At 43.6% G+C, this 23424-nt stretch overlaps 1 protein-coding gene across 2 annotated transcripts in view; it reads left to right on the forward strand.

The window, feature by feature from the left end:
- Positions 1-5469: 5469 nt before the first annotated feature.
- GOLM1 (golgi membrane protein 1) overlaps positions 5470-23424 on the forward strand; it is a 67415-nt gene continuing 49460 nt past the window's right edge. The window contains exon 1 of one of the 2 annotated variants that reach the window (XM_012463785.2): positions 5470-5595. The gene's annotated coding sequence lies outside the window, so the exon portion shown is untranslated. Of the gene's footprint in view, positions 5596-6049; positions 6198-23424 lie in introns of those variants that run through there. The other variant, XM_012463788.3, reaches the window with a different exon arrangement.

The following is a 23424-nucleotide window of genomic DNA, read 5'->3' on the forward strand; positions in this document are numbered from 1 at the left end:
GCTTGTGACAGAAACTCATTTCACACTGGCTTAAGTAAACCGAAAAATCAACAGGCACGGTGGCTCACCCCTGCAATCCCAGCACTTTGGGAGGCCGAGGCCGGTGGATCATGAGGTCAGGAGTTCGAGAGCAGCCTGGCTAACATGGTGAAACCCTGTCTCTACTAAAGATACAAAAAATTAGCCGGGCATGGTGTTGCGCACCTGTGATCCCAAATACTTGGAAGGCTGAGGCAGAGAATTGCTTGAACCCGGGAGGTGGAAGTTGCGGTGAGCCAAGATCACACCATTGCACTCCAGCCTGGGTGACAGGGTGAGTCCCCCACCCCAGAAAAAGAAAGAAGTTAATTAGCTGATAAAACTGATAAGTCCAGGGATAGATCTAGCTTCACATATGGCTTGATCCAGAAGTTCAAATGACATTATCAACACTGGGTATTTGTCTCTAACTTTCTCCACATATAAGGCCCAAGTCTCTATGTGGTGGCTGTAAACAGTTCTAGGACTTTATTTTCCCAATATGGGCTGCCTTTATGGGAAAAAAGAACTTTTCTGTCTCAGTAGTTTCAGTGATTATCCTATAATGGAGTCTTACTGGACTAATTGGGTCATGTGCCTCTCCCTGAACCAATTACTATAGCCTCTAGAATTGGATGTTGTATCAGTTTCTTACAGCTGCCATAACAAATTACCCACCTGGATGGCATAAAACAACAGAAATTTTATTCCCTCATAGTTCTGGAGGTGAGGCTGTGTTCCCTCCAAAGACTCTAGCACGGAAACTGTTCCAGCTTCCTGTGTATGGAGACATCCTTGGCTTGTGGCCCCATACTCCAGTCTCGGCCCTCTGTAGTCACATCGCCTCCTATTTTCTGTCTCAAAACTCCCATTTCCTTTCTCTTATAAGGATACTTACGGTTTATTTATAGCCTACCCAGATAATCCAGGATAAGCACCCCCTCTCTCGATCCTTAACTTAATTACATACTTTGCCATATAAGATAATATTTAAAGGTTCTGGGGATTAGAGCATGGATATATCTTTGGCGGGGGGCAACTGTTCAGCTTACCATAGATATTTAGGATTGAAAAGTCAGTGAGAAATAGTTCTCCAAAAAAATGATGATGTTGGTACCTGAAAAAGGAAATAATGGATGCTGGAAAGCAAATGCAGCAAGATATTTACAACAAATATTTTTTAGTCTGTTCAATTCAATTAATTTCATGCAGTTTACCCTTGAGTAATTTAAGGGGTTAGGGACACCCCCATCTCTGCACAGTTGGAAATCTGCATTTGACTTTGACTCCCCAAAAACTTAACTACTGATAGCCTACTGTTGACTGAGAGCCTGATAACATAAACAGTTGATTAACACATATTTTGCATGTTATATGTATTATATACTGTTTTTTACAACAAAGCAAGCTAGAGAAAAGGCGGCAGAATTTAAGAGCAATGAACTAGGAGATCTAGCAGAAGAAATATCTAAGCAGCAAAGCATTCAAGGTGCTGCATGGGTTCTTTTGGCTGCTTATAGTAAAATTAGAGATAAATGATTAAAAGACAGTTTTTTTTTTTTGTTTTTTTTTTTGAGAGAGAGACAGGGTTTCACCAAGTTGGCCAGGATGGTCTCGATCTCTTCACCTCATGATCCCCCCACCTCGGCCTCCCAAAATGCTGGGATTACAGGCTTGAGCCACTGCGCTCGGCCTGAAAGATGAAATTTATAATCAAAAAGGAAGCAGAAAGTAAAAATTTAAAAAATTTTCAGCCTGGCCAAGAGTGCAAAGGCATATTTGGGAGAGGATGTAAGGTCCTTGTAGGGATGTGGTCCGGTGAACCCCTTGCTAAAGAGATTACCATGGATAGAAGGGAGCCAGGTGCTACTCATCAAGACAAGAAAGACCCCATTGGCACTTCAGAGATTTTTTTATGTTGCCCCTTCCATCACAGGCCCAGAGCAGGACCTTGAAGGCAAGGTTTCCAGAGAGGTGGCCACAGGGCCTCAGCATTTGCTACTTGGCACTGCCTCAAGTATCTGTTCCCGCATTCCAGCACAGCCCTCCACAGCTGCTGCAGCTGTGTGGCTCAAGTGGGCCCAGGTGTTGCTTGGGCTGCTGTTTCAGAGGATACAAGTGGTGGGCCTTGGCAGCGTCCATGTGGTACCAATTCTGGACGACCTGTGGGGCTATGGCAGCCTCCACCTAGATTCCAAAGAATGTACTGGACAGCCTGGGAATCCAGGCAGAAACTTGCCACAGGGGCAGAGCTGCCACAGAGAGTCTCCACCAGGGCAATGCCTAGTGAGCCATGGGAGCAAAGCCATGGCAGGGAACCACCACTAGGACAATGCCCAATGGAGCTGTGGGGTTGGGGCTGTCCCAGAGCCCCCTGAACTGTAGAGCTACCAATGTGCAACACAGCTTGAAAGCTTCAGGCATGAGACTACAAACCATGAGGCTATGACATGTCTGCGCCCAGCAAAGTCATACAGATGTGGCAGCCCAAGACCTTGGGGGCCCAACCTTCACCCCAGTACGTTTAGAAGGTGATACATAGTCAAGAAAAGACTATTCTGGGACTTTGGGATTTAATGTTGTTTTCCCCGTCGGGTTTTGGACTTCCTTGGGACCAGTTACCCATCTTTTCTTACCTATTTTTCCCTTTTGGAATGTGAATGCCTATACTGTGCCTGTGCCACCATTGTATTTTGGAAGTAAATAATTTGTCTTCATTTCACAGGCTCATTGCTGGAAGAAATTTGTCTTAGGATGAATTGTGCCTTGTGTCTTTCCCATATCTGATTTAGATGAGACTCTGAACTTTCCAGTTGGTCCTGGAATGAGTGAAGACTTTAGGGCTGCCAGGAGCAGTGTCTCATGCCTATAATCCCAGCACTCTGGGAGGCTGAGGCCGGTGGATTGCTTGAGCCCAGGAGTTTGAGACCAGCGTGAGCCACATGTTGAAACCTCATCTCTACAAAAAACACAAAAAAATTAGCTGGGCATGGTGGTATGTACCTGTAGTCCCAGTTGCTCAGAAGGCTAAGATGGGAGAATCACCTGAGCTCAGAAGGTTGAGGCTATAGTGAGCCATGATTGTGCCACTGCACTCCAGCCTGAGAGACAGAGTAAAACCCTGTCCCCCTCGCAAAAAAAAAAAAAAAATGCTTTAGGGCTATTGGAATGGAATACATGTATTTTCCATATGAGAAGGATATGAACTGGAGTCGCGGAGCACAGAAGCAGAATGCTATGGTTTGAATGGCCCTTGCAGGATGCCAGTGCCTTGATATTAGACGTCCCAGCCTTCAGAACTATGAGAAATAAATTTCTTTTATTTATGAATTATCCAGTCTGTGAAATTCTGTTAAAGCAATACGAAATGGACTAAGACATGAGGGGAAGGATGATTAATAGGAAAAACATGGATGCTTCCTTCCACCAACCACTGTAGCCCCTTGCACATGGTTTAATCAAAACCCAACCAATTGAATTTTTAGGGCCAGCAACTGATTCGGTTCTTTAAAGGTAAATTATGTATGCAGACATACATAAAAATGCATCTTAAAATTTTCAACTTTTGTCATAAAGAAATAATTCATCTTCAATTAAAATATAGCTCATTCAGCAAGCTGCCTTAGCACCTAGACATATGGACCTGTTCCATAAAGTGTTTAAGAATCTGAGTCACTAATTACTTGCTGATAAATGAAAGACTAATAAAGACCCTCCTTAGAGGCAAATGATATAGAAGTTATGGTCCACCAGTCTAAGAATGCAAACTGTAAGGTTTGTTCTTGGGTTCTTGCCACGTTTAAAATGAAGTAACAGAGGCCAGCACGAAAATAATCCAATGCGAAGGCATTTATTCAGGCTCCCGGGTGAGGTTCTGCTGACAGGAAGGGCCTGAGAAGTCGCATGGACTCCTCTTAGACATGCGGTTTTCATAGGGAGTGGAGGCGTCTGATTGGTTGTGCCCAAGGTGAGTGGGACAAAATGGAGGGGAGTGGGGCCCAGATGGAACAAAATGGCAGGGAGTGGGGCCCAGATAGGACAAAATAGTAGGCAGGAAGACAAAATGGCAGGCAGGGAGTGGGGCCCAGATAGGACAAAATAGTAGGCAGGAAGACAAAATGGCAGGCAGGGAGTGGGGCCCAGATAGGACAAAATAGTAGGCAGGAAAACAAAATGGCAGGCAGGGAGTGGGGCCCAGATAGGACAAAATAGTAGGCAGGAAGACAAAATGGCAGGCAGGGAGTGGGGCCCAGATAGGACAAAATAGTAGGCAGGAAGACAAAATGGCAGGCAGGGAGTGGGGCCCAGATAGGACAAAATAGTAGGCAGGAAGACAAAATGGCAGGCAGGGAGTGGGGCCCAGATAGGACAAAATAGTAGGCAGGAAGACAAAATGGCAGGCAGGGAGTGGGGCCCAGATAGGACAAAATAGTAGGCGGGGAGTGGGGCCCAGATAGGACAAAATAGTATCAGGTAGGTCCTGGTGGGGCTTTTTTCCCAGGCTCCCGGGGAGTGTCCGAGCTCGGAGAGGTAAGAGGGTGTGTCCGAGCTCCCCGCGAGGGAGGGGGCTGTGTCCGAGCCCCTGGCAAGGCAACTGGCCTTACACAAACGATACTAGGAAAGCTAAACTGGGCAATAAAGGGAATTTCCTTTACCTCTTATTATGGTTATTTAAGCTCACTAGAATCAGAGCAAAGTGATGCAAGTCAAGTCTGCAAAACCAGGGCTGACACAGCCTCAGCTTCTGAGTGCTTGGTCTGACTCTGCAACAGTTTAACAATTGCAGGTAACAAAAGTATCATTTTGGAATATAGAGAGCATTCCTTTAAAGGAGTCATGTATTGTCAGTTCCTAACTCAGCTAAGAGATTTTGGCTCATAAAGATACGTTTCCTGCAGTTAAGGCACTCCATGCTCAGGTGGCAGCAAGGTTTCTTGATCACCTTTTTCAAGGTCATTCTTTGTTCTGGTTAAAACCAATTTCAGCTGTTAGCATTCCTTTAGGAGTTCATGAATTTGTTTGTTTTTTATTGTCGGGATTTGGGAGAGGTGCAGAGGAAGGAGTTTCCTTTCCCAGACACCAGAGCTAAGAAGACGTGAATCTACGAAAACTGTTCTCAATCTTGGTCGTATACTGTATTAAAATTATCTGGAAAGCTCAAAACAAAAAAGATCAAGTTCAGTTTGAACTCTGGAGGTGGAACCCTGGTATCTAAATGCTCTAAAAGCTCCCCAAATAACTCGAATGTATGGCAGGTGCTGCCACAGTTAAGAACCATTGCTTTAGAATTTTCTAGCATGGTTTCCCTGTAGGTCATTAGTTTTGTGGCATCCTTTCCGGGAGGAACGGCCTCACAGTGCTTCTCAAACATCAGTGCGCCCGAGCGTCACCTGAGGCGCTGTTTCAAATGCAGCTGCCCAGGCTAGTAGATCACACTCGAAGGCTTCCAGGAATCTTCACTTCTTCGATTGGAAGTAGTGGAAGGCTCACAGGCCAAACGCTAAGGCCTGAGCAGTGACAACCGAGGCAAGATGATGGTCAACTGGGAATGCCTCGTGGGAGAAAACAGACAATTTTGTGAGTATAGACCCCCTAAAAACCTGTTCTCTGTTGGCTTCCCCCTCCTCTGGGCAGTTTTGACCCAGACAACTTTATAAAGAAGGTGACGTGAGTGTGCCCAGGGGTGTGGCGCTGGGTGTGGGATGTTCGGGAACATTCCCTCGGGGCGGTACGTGGGACGGGCGTTACCCCGCAGGTACCCTTTCCCCACCGCCGCTTCCCCGCTTCGCTGCTCAGGCGCCAGCTCCCGCGCCGGAAGGGGCGCCGGAGTGGCCCGGAGCAGGGGCAGCGCCCGGCGGCGGGAAGGGGGCGCACGCTGGCGTTCCTGCTCTCGCCGAGGGGCGGCCGCTGGCCGAAAGCGCGCACCGTGGAGCCAGGAATCCGCGCGGCCCCGGTCTCGCCTCTCCGCGCTCGCAGCGCCGCCTCCTCCCTTCGCGCCGCCGGCGCTGCCCGGGGGCGGGGCCTCGCCGCTGCGGAGGCCGGGGACGCGGCGGCGCTGGGCGCGGGTAGCGCGGTGCGGAGCCGGCCGGCGGCGGCGGCGGCGGCGGCGGGAGAGCGGCCCGGGCGGCCTCGTAGCAGGGCCCCGCATTGCCGAGCGGCGGCCAGAGCCGCGGAAAGAGGTGAGTGGGCGGCGCGCGGCCGGAACCGTGGTCCCTCCCTTCCTCCCAATGCCCCGGGCCCGGGCCCGTGCCCCGCGCCCCGAGACCTCGCGTCGGTTCCCGGACCCTCCCCGCGGCTTGCGCCGGGGCTGCCGCCTTCGCTGTCTGCGCTCGGGGCTGGCTCCGCACCTTCCCAAACCGAGCAGCCCGCGGCCGCCGGGGCCCCTCGGCTCGCTCCCCAAGGCCGGGCGCGCGCCCCCCTGGCCCTGCGATGAGGGGCCTCGCGAGGATTCTGTGCCCTGCAGTCTCAGGCGATGCGGGGCCTTTCTTTTTGTTGTGAGCTTTGTCACGCGCGTCGGCATCCAAAGTCAAAAGCGTGCGCCCCCAAAGTCGCACTAGTTCCAGTTCTGCGGCGTGATTTCCACGAGGCGCGGAGGGTTAGCCGAGCCGCGAGCCTCTCTGCTCCCGCCGCCTCTTCCTCCCCTGAAGTCCCAGGCGCACTCCGGCCGCCGCAGGGTCCACGTTGCCGCGGGGCCTCCTGGCTGGTGACCCCGGAGCTTGGCGTCACGTTCTCCCGCCGCGCGGCCAGAGCGCGGCTGCAGCCGGTTCTCGCGGATGCTCGGGGTTTTCCCGCATACCTGCGTTTCCGCCTTTGCCAGCGTGGAGGTTCCACACAACTTTGCCCTGCTGTAAAAATCACATCCTATTTAATATTTTGTTTGTTTTCATTCAGGTCCTATTTAATATTTTTAATGATTTGTTTTTAAGAAGCAAAATGCGAAGAATACCAATTTTGATGAGCATTTTTTAGCAGAATTTAAGAATTCTTATATTTGAAATACCATTATGATACTGGGCAATTTCATGTGTCCCACAGCCGGATGTGCAAAACTAAACTTGTGTGACTTTCACGGTTTTAAGGCTTCCTTTGTCTGATTTGGGGTCCCTAGGCCCTACATTATGCAAATTATTGAGGAACAATTCTAGGCCTGGATTAGTGAGGTGTACAATCACCTGATGAAGTATTTAGCAGTGCTTGAGTGGCTTTGTTTAGCTTGTGGCCATCAGATTGGCTCAATTCTCACAGTTTTAGTATTTCTGAATTTTGGAGGGCATGGGCCAATCTCTTGTCGGTTTTTGTGGGTCTCCAAAGGCATCCTGGCTTCTTCCAGTTGTGTTATAAAAGATGAAGCTAAGCTCGTGCTATTGGAAAGAATACTTTTACTTTCTTTCCAAATAGAAACTAGCAACTTGCTAAGACTTACTGTTCTTAGGCCAGACACTCAATTCTTAAGGTGTCTGTGAACAAAAAGAAATTGAATTCTTAGGATGTTTTAAAGAGGTTAGCTTTTAAGACATATTTTCTTCTCCTATGGAGAGGTTATCCAATTTTCACTTTTTTTTTTTTTTTTTAAAGTTTGTTTTACACAAGAACGAAAGAAATAAGAGGAAAGGAGTGCTGAGGGTAGGGCCAGGAGATTGTGGTGACTTGGATATTAGGGGCTAAGGATACCATCTGCTTCCTAATTGCTGATTTAGGTCCAGTTATTGATGGGAAATGAAAAGATTTTGCATTGACATTCCACTCGCTTTTGCTATTGTTGTTGTTGTTGAAGGTTGGGCAGAAACAGCAGTTAGGCCTGGGGCTACCCGGGCTTATATATTTGGCCACCTTCCCCAGGAGGGAGGGAACTGTTACCCTTATCCTGTGCAAGTGCGAGCTGGCTTTCTGCATTGGAACTACATGGGGCTACCCGGGCTTATATATTTGGCCACCTTCCCCAGGAGGGAGGGAACTGTTACCCTTATCCTGTGCAAGTGCGAGCTGGCTTTCTGCATTGGAACTACAAAGGGCGGAACCTCAGGAAAATGCCTCTGTGTGGACCAGTGGGGAGAGCGGAGCATCACTTTAGGCAGGTGCACTGAGCAGGAGACAGGTGTCAGTTGATGGGCATTGTTGGTGCAAGGGAGCTTGAGTCCAGCCCTTTTTCTCAAAGGACCTGGGGTGGCCATTGTGGTGGGGTGGGGGTGGGGGGCGGTATTCTGTGCCTTTGGCTTAAATTCTGCAGCATTATTACTGTTTTTTTCTTTTAAAAAAAAAGTTGCCCCATGAAAAAAGATACATTTCTTTTTCAGTGACCTAATGTGAGAAATAACCTCTGTAATTGGGATTTTCTTTAAAGCACTTCTATTTTTGTAAAACAAAACAAGTTTTTAAACATTTGTTTAAAAAAAAAAAAAAGTAGAAGGAATGGTCCTACTATACTTTTGCTCTCACCTTAGAAAAAGGTGAATATTTCACTTGCTTCCCAAAAACTATTCTTAAACATCATGGTTTTCTGGACTTTTCAAGTTATTGATGAAGCTACATTAAAAGGGAGACTTGTCCCCAAATTTACGAAGTGTTTCTTAAATCTCCAGAGAGTGTTTCCTTTCCTTCACATAGATATTTCTCACACTTTCAGGAAAAAAAGTCCATACCTTCTCAGATTTTAACATTTTGATCTTACTTTCCTTTAAAACCTTTAAGCGTTTTATTAATAGGAGTCCTCCTTGCTAAGATTTTGAAGATTATTAGTGCTTGACAGAAAAAAATACATATATAAATACTGTATAATTATAGTTGTTGATATTGTCATTTGCTGTTGTTTCTTAACTTTTTTTGATGTTTCTCGTTAGTAACAAAACTTTTTTAAACACTCTTGTATGTGCATTTGTTGCTTATTTATAAATTACATGTATTTATTGTTATAGTTATATTGTATCTCAAGTCCCAATATACACATAGGGCTGGATTCATTGTTGATAACATTAGAGGTGGAAACCCTGTTTTAAATACTTTCTCTTAACTTTAAGTATTTTGGGCCTGTGTCTTGTTAGATCTGATTACATCACCATAGTTTCTACTTCATGATGTATGTCATGCAAGGCTTTCTCAGTACAGAGCTTTGCCAGCCATGGCCTTATGCTCTCCTGTGTTTGCATTTATTAGTAAACAGATCTCTGATTTGGTAGGTCGGGGGTGGGCCACAAAATTTACATTTCCGACACATTCCAAGGTGATGCTGATGCTGCTAATAGGGGGACCACACTTTAAGAAACATTGAACTACAGCAGGAATTGGCAACCTGTTTCTGAAAAGGGCCAGATACTGTTGTAGGTGTTGCAGACCCTATGGTCCCTGTCACAGCTACTCAGCTCTGCTGTTATAGCCCAGTCCCACAGAAAAAATATAAATGAATGGGCATGGTTGTGTTCCAGTAAAACTTTATGGATACCGAAGTTTTAGTTTCATGTAATTTTTATGTGTCATGAGATGTTCTTTTATTTCCAAACCAAAAAAAAAAAAACCCTATCTATTGAGCAATTATGTGGTGTGTGCTGTATTGCCATTGTAATTTTTAATCCTAACAACAAAAGGTTTTACAAATGTAAAGTCTCATATGACTGCATCCTAGAACTTGGGGATAGTGGTAAGCCTACTTAAATGGACTTTTACAAGTATTGAATAAGATACAGAGAGATTGTACAACTCACCAAAATTTATGCAAATAATAAAGCTGGGATTGAAACTCCATTTGGAACTCCATTTGGCCTGCCCCCGTCAATGCTCTTTTCCTAAGCCACATTGCCTCAGCAGTACCGCTAAGGAAACACTCAACATATAGCTAAACTGACATCTAATATCACTTCATGGCATCCAGATTCTCCAAGGACCACTGAACCAGGAGTCCCCTGCCAGGTCAGTCTCCATCCCTCTATCAGTAGGTCTGTGTGGGGCTTGGGGAACACTGCAAGTTTCAGCTGGTTCTCAGTTCTCCTTGGTTTTCAGCCCTGCTGGACTCTTTTGGGTCTTCTGCGCGCATGCATGATCTTCCAGCCAGCCAGGAATATGTGGAGAATTTATTTCAGCCCTTTGTAGTTGTAGCACTCTCTCATGAAATATTATTATTTTAACTTTTTTCAACCATTGAAAATGTGAAAACTGGCTGGGTGCAGTGGCTCACTCCTGTAATCCCAGTACTTTGGGAGGCTGAAGTGGGTGGATCACTTGAAGTCAGCAGTTTGAGACCAGCCTGGCCAACATGGTGAAACCCCATCTCTACTTAAAAAAAACAAAACAAAACAAAAAAAACCAAAAATTAGCTGGGCATGATGGCATGCATCTATAATCCCACCGACCTGGGAGGTTGAGACATGTGAATCGCTTGAACCCAGGAGGCGGAGGTTACAGTGAGCTGAGATTGCGCGACTGCACTCCAGCCTGGGTGACAGAGCAAGACTTTGTCTCAAAAAAAATTTAAGAACTATTTGGCTGGGCATGGTGGCTCACACCTATAATCCTGGCACTTTGGGAGGCCGAGGTGGGTGGATCACGAGGTCAAGAGATCGAGACCATCCTGGTCAACATGGTGAAACCCCATCTCTATTTAAAATACAAAAATTAGCTGGGCATGGTGGCGCACGCCTGTAGTCCCAGCTACTTGGGAGGCTGAGGTGGGAGAATTGCTTGAACCCAGGAGGCAGAGGTTGCGGTGAGCCGAGATCATGCCATTGCACTCCAGCCTGGGCAACAAGAGCGAAACTCCATCTTAAAAAAAAAAAAACTTTTTAATTTGTGGGCAGTGTACAAAAAAATAGATGGCTGGCAGGATTGGGCTCTTGGGCTGAGTTTGTGACTCCTGAATTCAAGGGAAAATTGAGCTCCTACCAAGATGTATTCTTTTTTAAAAATATATTTTTTGTAGAGACAGGGTCTCCTATATTGCCCAGTCTGGTCTCGAATTCCTGGGCTTAAGTGATCCTCCTGCCTCAGCCTCCCAAAGTGCTGGGATTGCAGACGTGAGCCACCATGTTGGCCCCAGGATATATTCTTGATGGTAGGTGGCCTTTCTTCAGAAAATTTCAAAACAGGAAGAATTTGGTTCCCTTGTTCATTTTCACTCATCTACCTTGCTTTTTGGTTTTTCTGCCACCTAACACTATACATACATTTTAAAAGTTTTAATCTTTAGATACTGTCGGCTTCCAGCATTGGGGAAAGGATGATTTTGGGGAAGTGAGACGAAGAGATTCTGTATTTCCTGATAAGTTTTTAAAGCAATTTAAGCAGAACACAGTGACCTTAGTCATGTAATCCCAATGGGTTAGAGGCAGAGTTGACAAACTTTTTCTAAACGGTCAGATGGTAAATGTTTAGTTCTCATAAGACCCTATGGGCAGGATTGGTCGGTGGGTAGGTCTCTGTCTCAGCTATTAAGTTCTACTTTGTAACCGGAAAGCAGCTATAGGCAGTATTTATGGCTGTGTACAGTAAAACTTTTAAAAAACAGGCCCAGATATAGCTTGTGGGCCCGAGTTTGCTCACCCCTGGGTTAGAGACATTCTCGGAACAGGGTAGAATGTTTCCAAACCATCAGAAAACTTGGTGACTGATTTCTTCCCGGACTCCAGGGCTGCGCTGGTGTGTGCTCAGGTGTGCTTGCTCATTGCAGTGACTTCCTGCTGAGCCGCTCTGCATGGACTTTCAGGCAGGGCCGTTCCTCTGAGAAGGAGTAGAGCTGTGGCTCCACCACTGTTTAGATAACCCCAGTTTCTACACTGGTTGATGTTGGTCAAACATGCTAATTTGATCTGATTGCTCCTATATATTTACTTTTCTGATTAGAAGCCCTGTATAAAAATAAGGAAATACTAAAAATGGTAATATTTAACTAGGCAGGTCAAGGGGCTCGTGTATCTGGCATGTTGTCCATTTTCATATGCGTTTTCTTTCTTTTTAAAAAAGTAATTAGGAGTTTTTGTGAAATTACATTTTGTCCTATAAGCAAATAATAATTTTAACCAATAGGTTGAAATTTTAAATTAATTAAACCAGTAGGCAAGAATATGCAGTTTTTTCTTTTCTGATTTATCAAGTGATTTATTTTTTTGACAGAGTCTCACTCTGTTACCCAGGCTGGAATGCAGTGGCATGATCTCAGCTCACTGCAACCTCCGTCTTTTGGGTTTAAGCAATTCTCATGCCTTAGCCTCCCAAGTAGCTGGGATTACAGGTATATGCCACCACACCCAAATAATTTTTTTTTTTTTTTTTTTTTTGAGATGGTGTCTTGTTTTGTCGTCCAGGCTGGAGTGCAGTGGTGCAATCTCAGCTGATTGTAACCTCTGTCTCCTGAGTTCAAGCAATTCTCTTGCCTCAGCCTCCCGAGTAGCTAGGATTACAGGTGCATGCCAGCACACCCGGCTAATTTTTATATTTTTAGTAGAGACAGGGTTTTGACATGTTGGCCAGGCTGGTCTTGAACTTCTGACCTCAGGTGATCTGCCTGCCTTGGCCTTCCAAAGTTTTGGGATTACAGGCATGAACCACTGTACACACCCAGCCTATCAAGTGATTTTTAATGCAAAAGCACACAACTTGTTTTCATTTCAGGGAAGCCTGAAGTCTCACAGAGTTTAGCTGATTAAAGTTAATCATTTTCAGTATGTTGGACACTTATAATCAAGTATGAGACAAAAATATTCTGAAGCTTAAATGAAAATGAATATTAAATTAATACATTTGTTGGATGCAGTATATCACCCACCTCCATCTTATCCCCGATCCACGTAAATTCTAAGGTGGGAAAAGGTAGAGTGTCTGATGTATTTGACTACTGTAAACTCTGCCTCTGAGTTCCTGCCCTCGGCCTTCATCAATCTTGATCATTTCTCGCCAGTATCTGTCCCTCGTCATTCAGCAGCAAGTGTTTCTACAGTCCTGGAAGCCAGTGAGGAAGTGCCTTGCAGGCCTGAAGGCTCATTGTGTTACCTCCCTTCCTTGTGTCACTGCTTACATGGGCAACTCTGCTCCTTTTGGGGGCCCAGGGCTCTCCTAAGAGTGCTGTCTAGACAGCTGCTCACCTTCCTGACCAGCCAAGCACTGGGTCACAGTGAGGGGCTTCCAGAAGGGTACGACTTCCAGGACTGTTTGAGGTTTGGCTTCCTCCTGGTCTGGGACGTCCACTACTGAAGTGGCGTCTGTAGGTCAGCCCCAGGTAATGGCAGTTACTGCTGTTTTAGTTGGTGGCAGAGTCAGGAGGAGGAAAGAGAAGGGCTGGTTACTATCAAGTAGAATGGTTATGAAAGGAAAACATGCATCACTCTTTCCCCATAAAATGGAAAAAAAATTGAATCTAGAAATGATCTGTAATTCATCTTTCCATCCCTAATAATTAACAACATTTATTGAACAATTACCATATGCCAAATGTAGCTCTAAGCACTTCTTACTTAACTCTTTGAATCCTCATAAAAAGCTTATGAGGAGGACAGTGAGGCACAGGCAGGTCCTATGTCTCCTGAGTCGTGGATCCAGGGTTAGACATGGCGGTAGGTCTGTGCTCTTAATACCACCCTGAGCTGCCTGATGTGAATATAGCACCTGACTCATGGTAGCTGCACAATAAATTTTTTATTAGCTGTCTAAAGGAAAGAGAATTATTAAATGATTATCTACACCCCTTGAAGTGAGAATCGAGTTTACTTTCTGCTTTCAAACTTAGAGTATACCCCACCTACTGACTTAATATCTGCTGGAATAACAAAAGCTCTTGCAAGGGTCATATCTAAAAGTATTTTGTAAGCCAGGTGTTGCAATGTGTGCCTATGGTCCCAGCTTCTCGGAGGCTGTGATGTGAGGATTGCTCGGTCCCAGGACAAGGCTGCAGTGAGCCATGATCGTACCACTGCACTTGTGCCGGGGTGACAAAGCAAGATTCCACCTCTTTAGAAAAAAGTATATCATTAGAGAATTTAGTACATAACAAAGATAGTTGTTCAAAGCAGTAGGTAAAAATAGATTATTCAGTAAAGGGCACTGGAAGAACTGGCTTGTCACTACAGGGAAAAACCCCCCCGCATTCTTTGTATTTCCTTTTTTTTTCCTTTTGTTTTTTGTTACTCCTTACATCAAAAAGGAATTTTAAATGGATGAACAACTTAAATGTAAATATGAAAACTGTATCTTGGAAACAAATATGGGTGTGTTTATAAACTTAGAGTAGGAAATGCCCTTCTAAATTTAACAACGATTGAGAAGTAATAAAAGATTGACAAGATTAGGTTATTTAAAACAACAACAGAGTGTCTGGCAAGGTGGTTGAATAGGAACAGCTCTGGTCTGCAGCTCCCAGTGAGGTCAACACAGAAGACCAGTGATTTCTGCATTTCCAACTGAGGTATCTGGCTTATCTCATTGGGACAGGTTAGACAGTGGGTGCAGCCCACGCACGGAAGGTGAGCAGAAGCAGGGTGGGGCATCGCCTCACCTGGGAAGTGCAAGAGGTTGGGAAATGCTCTCCCCTAGCCAAGGGAAGCTGTGAGGGACCATGCCATGAGGGATGGCACATTCCGGCCTACATACTACACTTTTTCCGTGTTCTTTGCAACCCACAGACCAAGAGATTCCCCCAGGTGCTTCTGCCACCAGGGCCCTGGGTTTCAAGCACAAAACTGGGAGGCCATTTGGGTAGACACTAAGCTTAGCTGCAGGAGTTTTTTTTTTTTTCCATACCTCCATGGTGTCTGGAACACCAGTGAGACAGAACTTTTCACTCTCCTGGAAAGGAGGCTGAAGCCAGGGAGCCAAGTGGTCTACCTCAGTGAATCCCACCCCCAGGGAGCCCAGCAAGCCAAGATCCACTGGTTTGAAAATCTTGCTGCCAGAACAGCAGTCTGAAGTCAACCTGGGACACTCCAGGTTGGTGGGGGGAGGGGCATCCACCATTACTGAGGCTTGAGTAGGTGGTTTTCCCCTCAAGTGTAAACAAAGCCTATGAGAAGCTCAAACTGGGTGGAGCCCACCGCAGTTTGGCAAAGCCGCTGTAGCCAGACTGCCTCTGTAGATTCTTCCTCACTGAGCAGGGCATCTTTGAAAGTAAGGCAACAGCCCCATTCAAGGGCTTATAGATAAAAAAAAAAAGTCCTGTCTCCCTGGAGCAGAGCACCTAGGGGAAGGGGTGGCTATGGGCGCAGCTTAGGCAGGCTTAAACGTTCCTGCCTCCTGGCTCTGAAGAGAGCAGTGGATCTCCCTCCTTGAGATCTGCTAAGGGACAGACTCCCTCTTCAAGTGGGTCCCTGACCCCCATGCCTCCTGACTGGGTGATACCTCCCAGTGGGGGTCAATAGACACCTCACATAGGAGAGCTCTGGCTGATATCTGGCAGATGCCCCTCTGGGACAAAGTGTCCAGGGGAAGGAACAGGCAACAGTCTTTCCTGTTTTGCAGCCTCCGCTGATGATAACCAGGCAAACAGGGTCTGGAGTGGACCTTGTACAAACCTGCAGCAGAGGGGCTTGTTGAAGGAAGACTACCAAACAGAAAGGAATAGCATCAACGTCAACAAAAAGGACGTCCACGCAGGAACCCCATCTGAAGGTCACCAGCATCAAAGACAAAAGCTAGATAAATCCATGAAGATGAGGAAAAACCAGCGCAAAAAAGCTGAAAATTCCAAAAATCAGAACACTTCTTCTCCTCCAAAGGATCACAACTCCTTGCCAGCAAGGGAACAAAACTGGACAGGGAATGAGTTTGATGAATTGATGGAAGTAGGCTTCAGAAGATGGGTAATAACAAAGTCTTCTGAGTTAAAGGAGCATGTTCTAACCCAATGCAAGGAAGCTAAGAACCTTGAAAAAAGGTTAGAGGAATTGCTAACTAGAATAACTGGTTTAGAGAAGAACATAAATGACCTGATAGAGCTTAAAAACACAGCACGAGAACTTCGTGAAGCGTACACAAGTATCAATAGCTGAATCAATCAGGTGGAGAAAGGATATCAGAGATTGAAGATCAACTTAATGAAATAAAGCTTGAAGACAAGATTGGAGAAAAAATAATGAAAAGGAATGAACAATGCCTCCAAGAAATATGGGACTATGTGAAAAGACCAAACCTATGTTTGATTGGTGTGCCTGAAAGTGATGTGGAGAATGTAATCAAGTTGGAAAACACTCTTCAGCATATTATCCAGGAGAATTTCTCCAACCTAGCAAGGCAGGCCAACATTCAAATTCAGGAAATACAGAAAACACTGCAAAGATACTCCTTGAGAAGAGCAACCCCAAGACACATAATTTTCAGATTTACCAAGGTTGAAATGAAGGAAAAAGTGTTAAAGGCAGCCAGAGAGAAAGGTTGGGTTACCCACAAAGGGAAGCGCATCAGACTAACAGTGGATCTCTCTGTAGAAACCCTACAAGTCAGAAGACAGTGGGGGCCAATATTCAACATTCTTAAAGAAAAAAATTTTCAACTGGGCATGATAGCTCATGCCTGTAATCCCAGCACTTTGGGAGGCTGAGGCAGGTGGATCACCTGAGGTCAGGAGTTTGAGACCAGCCTGACCAACATAGAGAGACCCCATCTATACTAAAAATACAAAATTCGCTGGGAATGATGGCACATGCCTGTAATCTGAGCTACTCAGAAAGCTGAGGCAGGAGAATTGCTTGAACCTAGTAGGCAGAGGTTGCAGTCAGCTGTGATCATGCCATTGTACTCCAGCCTGGGCAACAAGAGTGAAACTCTGATTTAAAAAAAAAAAAATTTAACCCAAAATTTTATATCCAGTCAAACTAAGCTTCATAAGTGAAGGAGAAATAAAATCCTTTACAGACAAGCAAATGCTGAGAGATTTTGTCACCACCAGGCCTGCCTTACAAGAGCTCCTGAAGGAAGCACTAAATATGGAAAGGGAAAAACTGGTACTAGCCACTCCAAAAACATATGAAATTGTAAAGACCATCTACACTATGAAGAAACTGCATCAACTTATGGGTAAAATAAACAGCATCAAAATGGCAGGATCAAATTCACACATAACAATATCAACCTTAAATGTAAACTGGCTAAATGCCCCAGTTAAAAGACACAGACTGGCAAGTTGGATAAAGAGTCAAGACCCATTGGTGTGCTGTATTCAGGAGCCCCATCTCATGTGCAAACACACACATAGGCTCAAAATGCAGGGATGGAGAAGATTTACCAAGCAAATGGAAAACAAAAAAAAGCAGGGGTTGCAATCCTAGTCTCTGATAAAACAGGCTTTAAACAAAGATCAAAAAAGATAAAGAAATTATATAATGGTAAAGGGATCAATGCAACAAGAAGAGCTAACTAGCCTAAATATATATGCAACCCAATACAGGAGCACCCAGATTCATAAAGCAAGTTCTTAGAGATCTACAAAGAGACTTAGACTTCCACATAATAGTGGGAGACTTTAACACCCCACGTCAATATTAGATCAATGAGACAGAAAATTAACAAGGATATTCAGGACTTAAACTCAGCTCTGGACCAAGTGGACCTAATAGACATCTATAGAACTCTCCACCTCATATCAACAGAATATACATTCTTCTCAGCACCACATCACACCTATTCTAAAATTGATCACATAATTGGAGGTAAAACACTCCTTAGCAAATGCAAAAGAAGGGAAATCGTAACAGTCTGTCAGACCACAGTGCAATCAAATTAGATTTCAAGATAAAGAAACTGAAAACAGCACAACTACATGGAAACTGAACAACCTGCTCCTGAATGACTACTGGGTAAATAATGAAATTAAGGCAGAAATATGTAAGTTATTTGAAACCAGTGAGAACAAAGATACAATGTACCAGAATCTCTGGGACCCAGCTAAAGCAGTGTTTAGACGGAAATTTATAGCACTGAATGCCCACAGAAGAAAGCAGGAAAGATTTAAAATTGACACCCTAACATTACAAATAAAAGAACTAGAGAAGTAAGAGCAAACAAATTCAAAAGCTAGAAGACAAGAAATAACTAAGATCAGAGCAGAACTGAAGGAGATAGACACACGAAAAACCCTTCATAAAAATCAATGAATCCAGGAGCTGGTTTTTTGAAAACATTAACTGCTAGCCAGACTAATAAGAAAAGAGATAATAAGACTAAAAATAGACTGCTAGCCAGACTAATAAGAAAAGAGATAACTCTCAGATAGACACAATAAAAAATGATAAAGGGGAGATCACCACTGATCCGACAGAAATACTGCCATCAGAGAATACTACAAACATCTCTATGCAAATAAACTAGAAAATCTAGAAGAAATGGATAAATTCCTGGACACATACACCCTCTCAAGATTAAACCAGGAAGAAGTCAAATTCCTGAATAGACCAATAACAAGTTTTGAAATTGAGGCAGTAATTAATAGCCTACCCACTCAAAAAAGCCGAGGACCAGATAGATTCACAGCCAAATTCTACCAGAGGTACAAAGAGGAGCTCATACCATTCCTATGAAACTATTCCAAACAATAAAAAAAGAGGGACTCCTCCCTAACTCATTTTATGAGGCCAGCATCATCCTGATACCAAAACCTGGCAGAGACACAACAAAACAAGAAAATTTCAGGCCAATATCCCTCATGAACATTGATGCAAAAATCCTCAATAAAATATTAGCAAACTGAATCCAGCAGACATTAAAAAGCTTATCCACCATGATCAAGTCGGCTTCATCCCTCAAATGCAAGACTGGTTCAACATACGCAAATCAGTGAACGTAATCCATCACGTAAACAGAACCAGTGACAAAAACCACATGGTTTTCTCAATAGATGCAGAAAAGGCCTTCAATAAAATTCACCCCTTTATGCTAAAAACTCTCAATAAACCAGATATTGATAGAATGAATCTCAAAATAACAAGAGCTATTTATGACAAACCCACAGCCAGTGTCATACTGAATGGGCAAAAGCTGGAAGCATTCCCTTTGAAAACCAGCACAAGACAAGGATGCCTTCTCTCATCACTACTATTCAACATAGTATTGGACGTTCTGGCAATTGGGCAACGGAAAGAAATAAAACATATTCAAATAGGAAGAGAGGAAGTCATATTGTCTCTGATTACAGATGACATGATTGTATATTTAGAAAACTCCATTAATCTCAGCCCAAAATCTCCTTAAGCTGATAAGCAACTTCAGCAAAGTCTCAGGATACAAAATCAATGTGTAAAAATCAAAAGCATTCCTCTACATCAATAATAGACAAACAGAGAGCCAAATTACCAGTGAACTCCCATTCACAGTTGCTATAAAGAGAATAAAATGTCTAGGAATATAACTTACAAGGGATGTGAATGACCTCTTCAAGGAGAACTAAAAACTACTGCTCAAGGAAATAAGAGAGGACACAAACAAATGGAAAAACATACCATACTCATGGATAAGAAGAATCAATATTGTGAAAATGGCCAACCTGCCCAAAGTAGTTTATAGATTCAGTGCTATCCCCATCAAGCTACCATTGACTTTCATCACAAAATTAGAAAAAAAACTACTTAAAATTTCACATGGAACCAAAAAAAAGAGTCCTTATAGCCAAGACAACCCTAAACAAAAAGAACAAAGCTGGAAGCATCTTGCTACCTGACTTATACTACAAGGCTACAGTAACCAGAACAGCATGATACTCATATCAAAACAAATATATAGACCCATGTAACAGAACAGAGGCCTCAGAAATAATGCCACACATCTACAACCATCTTATCTTTGACAAACTTGACAAAAACAAGCAATGGGGAAAGGATTCCCTATTTAATAAATAGTGTTGGGAAAACTGGCTAGCCATATGCAGAAAACTGAAACTGGACCCCTTCCTTACCACCTTATACAAAAATTAACTGAAGATGGATTAAAGACTTAAATGTAATATCTAAAACCATAAAAACCCCAGAAGAAAACCTAGGCAGTATCATTCAGGACATAGACATGTGCAAAAACTTCATGACTGAAACACCAAACGCAATGGCAACAAAAGCCAAAATTGACAAATGGGATCTAATTAAAGAGCTTCTGCACAGCAAAAGAAACTATTATTAGAGTGAACAGACAACCTACAAAATGGGAGAAAATCTTTGCAATCTATTCAACTGACAAAGGGCTAATATCCAGAATCTACAAAGAACTTAAACAAATTTACAAGAAAAAAAAGCACCATCAAAAGGTGGTTGAAGGATGTGAACATACACTCAAAGGAAGACATTTATGTGGCCAACAAACATATGGAAGAAAGCTCATTGTCACTGTTCATTAGAGAAATGAAGCATTTCATGCCAGTTAGAATGGCAATCAATAAAAAGTCAGGAAACAACAGATGCTGGAGAGGATGTGGAGAAGTAGGAACACTTTTACACTGTTGGAGTATAAATTAGTGCAATCATTGTGGAAGACAGTGTGGCGATTCCTCAAGGATCTAGAACCAGAAATACCATTTGACCCAGCTATCCCATTACTGGGTATATACCCAAAGGATTAAAAATTATTCTGTAAAGACACATGCACATGTATGTTTATTGCAGCAGTGTTCACAATACGAAAGACTTGGAACCAACCCAAATGCCCATCAGTGATAGACTGGATAAAGAAAATGTGGCACATATATACCATGGAATACTATGCAGCCATAAAAAAGGATGAGCTCATGTCCTTTGCAGGGACATGGATGAAGCTAGAAACCGTCATTCTCAGCAAACCAACACAGGAACAGAACACCAAACACTACATGTTCTCACTCATAAGTGGGGGTTGAACCATGAGAACACATGGACACAGGGAGGGGAACATCGCACACTGGGGCCTGTTAGGGGCTGGGAGGCTAGAGGAGGGATGGCATTAGTAGAAATATGTAATGTAGATGACGAGTTGATGGGTGCAACAAACTACCATGGCACATGTATACCTATGTAACAGACTTGCATGTTCTGTACATGTATCCCAGAACTTAAAGTATATTGGAAAAAAAAAAAAAAGTAGAACCTTCAAAAAGAAAAGAAAAAGTTTGGGTAAAAATTCTAAAGTAAAATAATAGATGAAAAATTGAAAAAAATTATTAGCATGAAAGACCAAAGATTGGTTTACCTTTAACATACAAAGAAGTCTAACAAATCAGTAAGATGAACACCCTAGTTTAAAATTGGGCAAAGAACCTGAAAAGGCATTTCACCAAAATGAACATGCAGATGGCCAATAAATGAGAAGATGCTCATTTGTACTCACAATTAATGTGCTTTAAAATATCACTAATGAGATCGTCAGCCGTTATAAAGTTTGTTCTCCATGTTACATCAGAAAACAGACATTCTCCTACTGCTGTAGGAGATTGTGATTTAAATCCCTATATGAAAAGAAGGAAATTTTTAAAATGTTAATATTTAACTAGAAGGTTCAATGGGCTCATGCATTTGACAGGTTGGACCTGCTTCAGATATGGTAAGATCTATCAAATCATTTTTAATATAAATAAATTTTAATATAATTTAATATAATTTATGGAAGGGTGGGGAAAATAGTCCATATAGTTCCTATATACCCTTTACCCTGTTTCCTCTTAACCACAGAATTTATCAAAAGATAAACCTTGGCACTATCTTTTTTTTCTTTCTTTCTTTCTTTTTTTTGCGATAGAGTCTCACTCCATTGCCAGGTGCCAGGCTGGAGTGCAGTGGCACGATCTCAGCTCACTACAACTTCTGCCTCCCAGGTTCAAGCAATTCTCCTGCCTCAGCCCCTGAGTAGCTGGGACTACAGGCGCACGCCACCATGCCCAGCTAATTTTGTATTTTTAGTAGAGACGGGGTTTTACCATGTTGGCCAGGATGGTCTTGATCTCTTGACCTCATGATCCGCCCACCTCGGCCCCTCAAAGTGTTGGGATTACAGGTGTGAGCCACTTCGCCCGGCCTGGCACTATCTTTTTAACCGTGCTGGCCAAGTGTTTTATAGAATGTCCCACAACTTGACTTCCTCTGAATTTTCTCCTGATAAAATTGAGGTTATACATCCCTGGCAGGAGACATAAAGGTGCTGTGCCCTCCTAGAGCAGCATATCAGGGGGTATGTGATGTCAATGTGCCTCATTACCAGTGATACAAAGCTTGATAACGTGGCTAAGGTGGCATCTGCCAGGATTCTTCATGTAATGCAGCTGTTTTTCTCTTTGTAATTTGCCAACTATTTTGGAAGAGGGAAGCTCTGTCAATATTAAAAACATACATTTTTGACCCAGAAGTAGATCCCACAGAAATGTGATTGATTTCATCTCCTGCAAAATTGGGGTGATAATGCCCATAAAGCTGATACAAGCCCCTGTGTTGAGCATTGCCTCACAGTAATAAGCTCGCAGTTAGTTCATCTCATGCCCCTTGAGGCCAGCTAGGTTTGGAACTCAGGACTCTTCAGAATTCAGATAAAATTCACGTTTATTATATATTATGTGACAGCCCCAGGAGGATTTAGGACAGCAACCCATTCTCAAACACTTATCTTTCTGCAGTGAAATGTATGAGTATTCACGTGAAGGGAAGAAGATAAAAGACTTTAGATAAATAGCTTCAGATAAGTTCTGATCAGACCTTGATCTGAGTTCAGGTTTTGTTGTTGGAAAAGTTTTTAATAATCTCTTTGAGTTTTTAGAGACCATTTTGGATTTCAAAGTTGTGAATAAGGTACTATCCACATAGGTAAAAGTTTGTAAACACAGAGGTGGATGCACAGTTGACCTTCCGTATTCGTGGGTTGCACATCTGCAGATTCAACCAGCTGTTGTTCAAAATGTAGTTAAACCTGGCCAGGCATGGTGGCTCACAACTGTAATCCCAGCACTTTGGGAGGCTGAGGCGGGCAGATCACTTGAGGCAGAGAGTTCAAGACCAGCCTGGCCAACATGGTGAAACACTGTCTCTACTAAAAATACAAAAAAAATTAGCCGGGTATGGTGGCAGGTACCTGTAATCCCAGCTACTCAGGAGGCTGAGGTGGGAGAATCCCTTGAACCTGGGAGGCAGAGGTTGCAGTGAGTCAAGTTTGTGCCACTGCACTCCAGCCTGGGTGATGGAGCAAGATTCTGTCTTAGAAAAACAAACAAAAAAAATATAGTTAGACCTGCGGTGGTTGCATCTGTACTGAACGTGTATAGACTTTGTCATTAGTTCCTAAACATATGGTTTAATAGCTAATTACCTAGCATTTACATTGTGCTAAACATTATAAGTAATCTAGACATGGTTTAAAGCTTAGAGGAGGACGTGCCTGGGTTGTATGCAAATACGGTGCCATTTTATATAAAGGACTTGAACATCCTTGGCTTTTGGTGTCCTCAGGGGGTCCTGGAACCAGTCCCCAGTGAATACCAAGGGACAGCTGTGTAAGGCTGCTTAT

The sequence above is a fragment of the Aotus nancymaae genome, unplaced genomic scaffold (assembly GCF_030222135.1).
Source record: "Aotus nancymaae isolate 86718 unplaced genomic scaffold, 86718_ANA_hifiasm-v0.15.2.pri h1tg000041l, whole genome shotgun sequence".
Classification (NCBI taxonomy): domain Eukaryota; kingdom Metazoa; phylum Chordata; class Mammalia; order Primates; family Aotidae; genus Aotus; species Aotus nancymaae.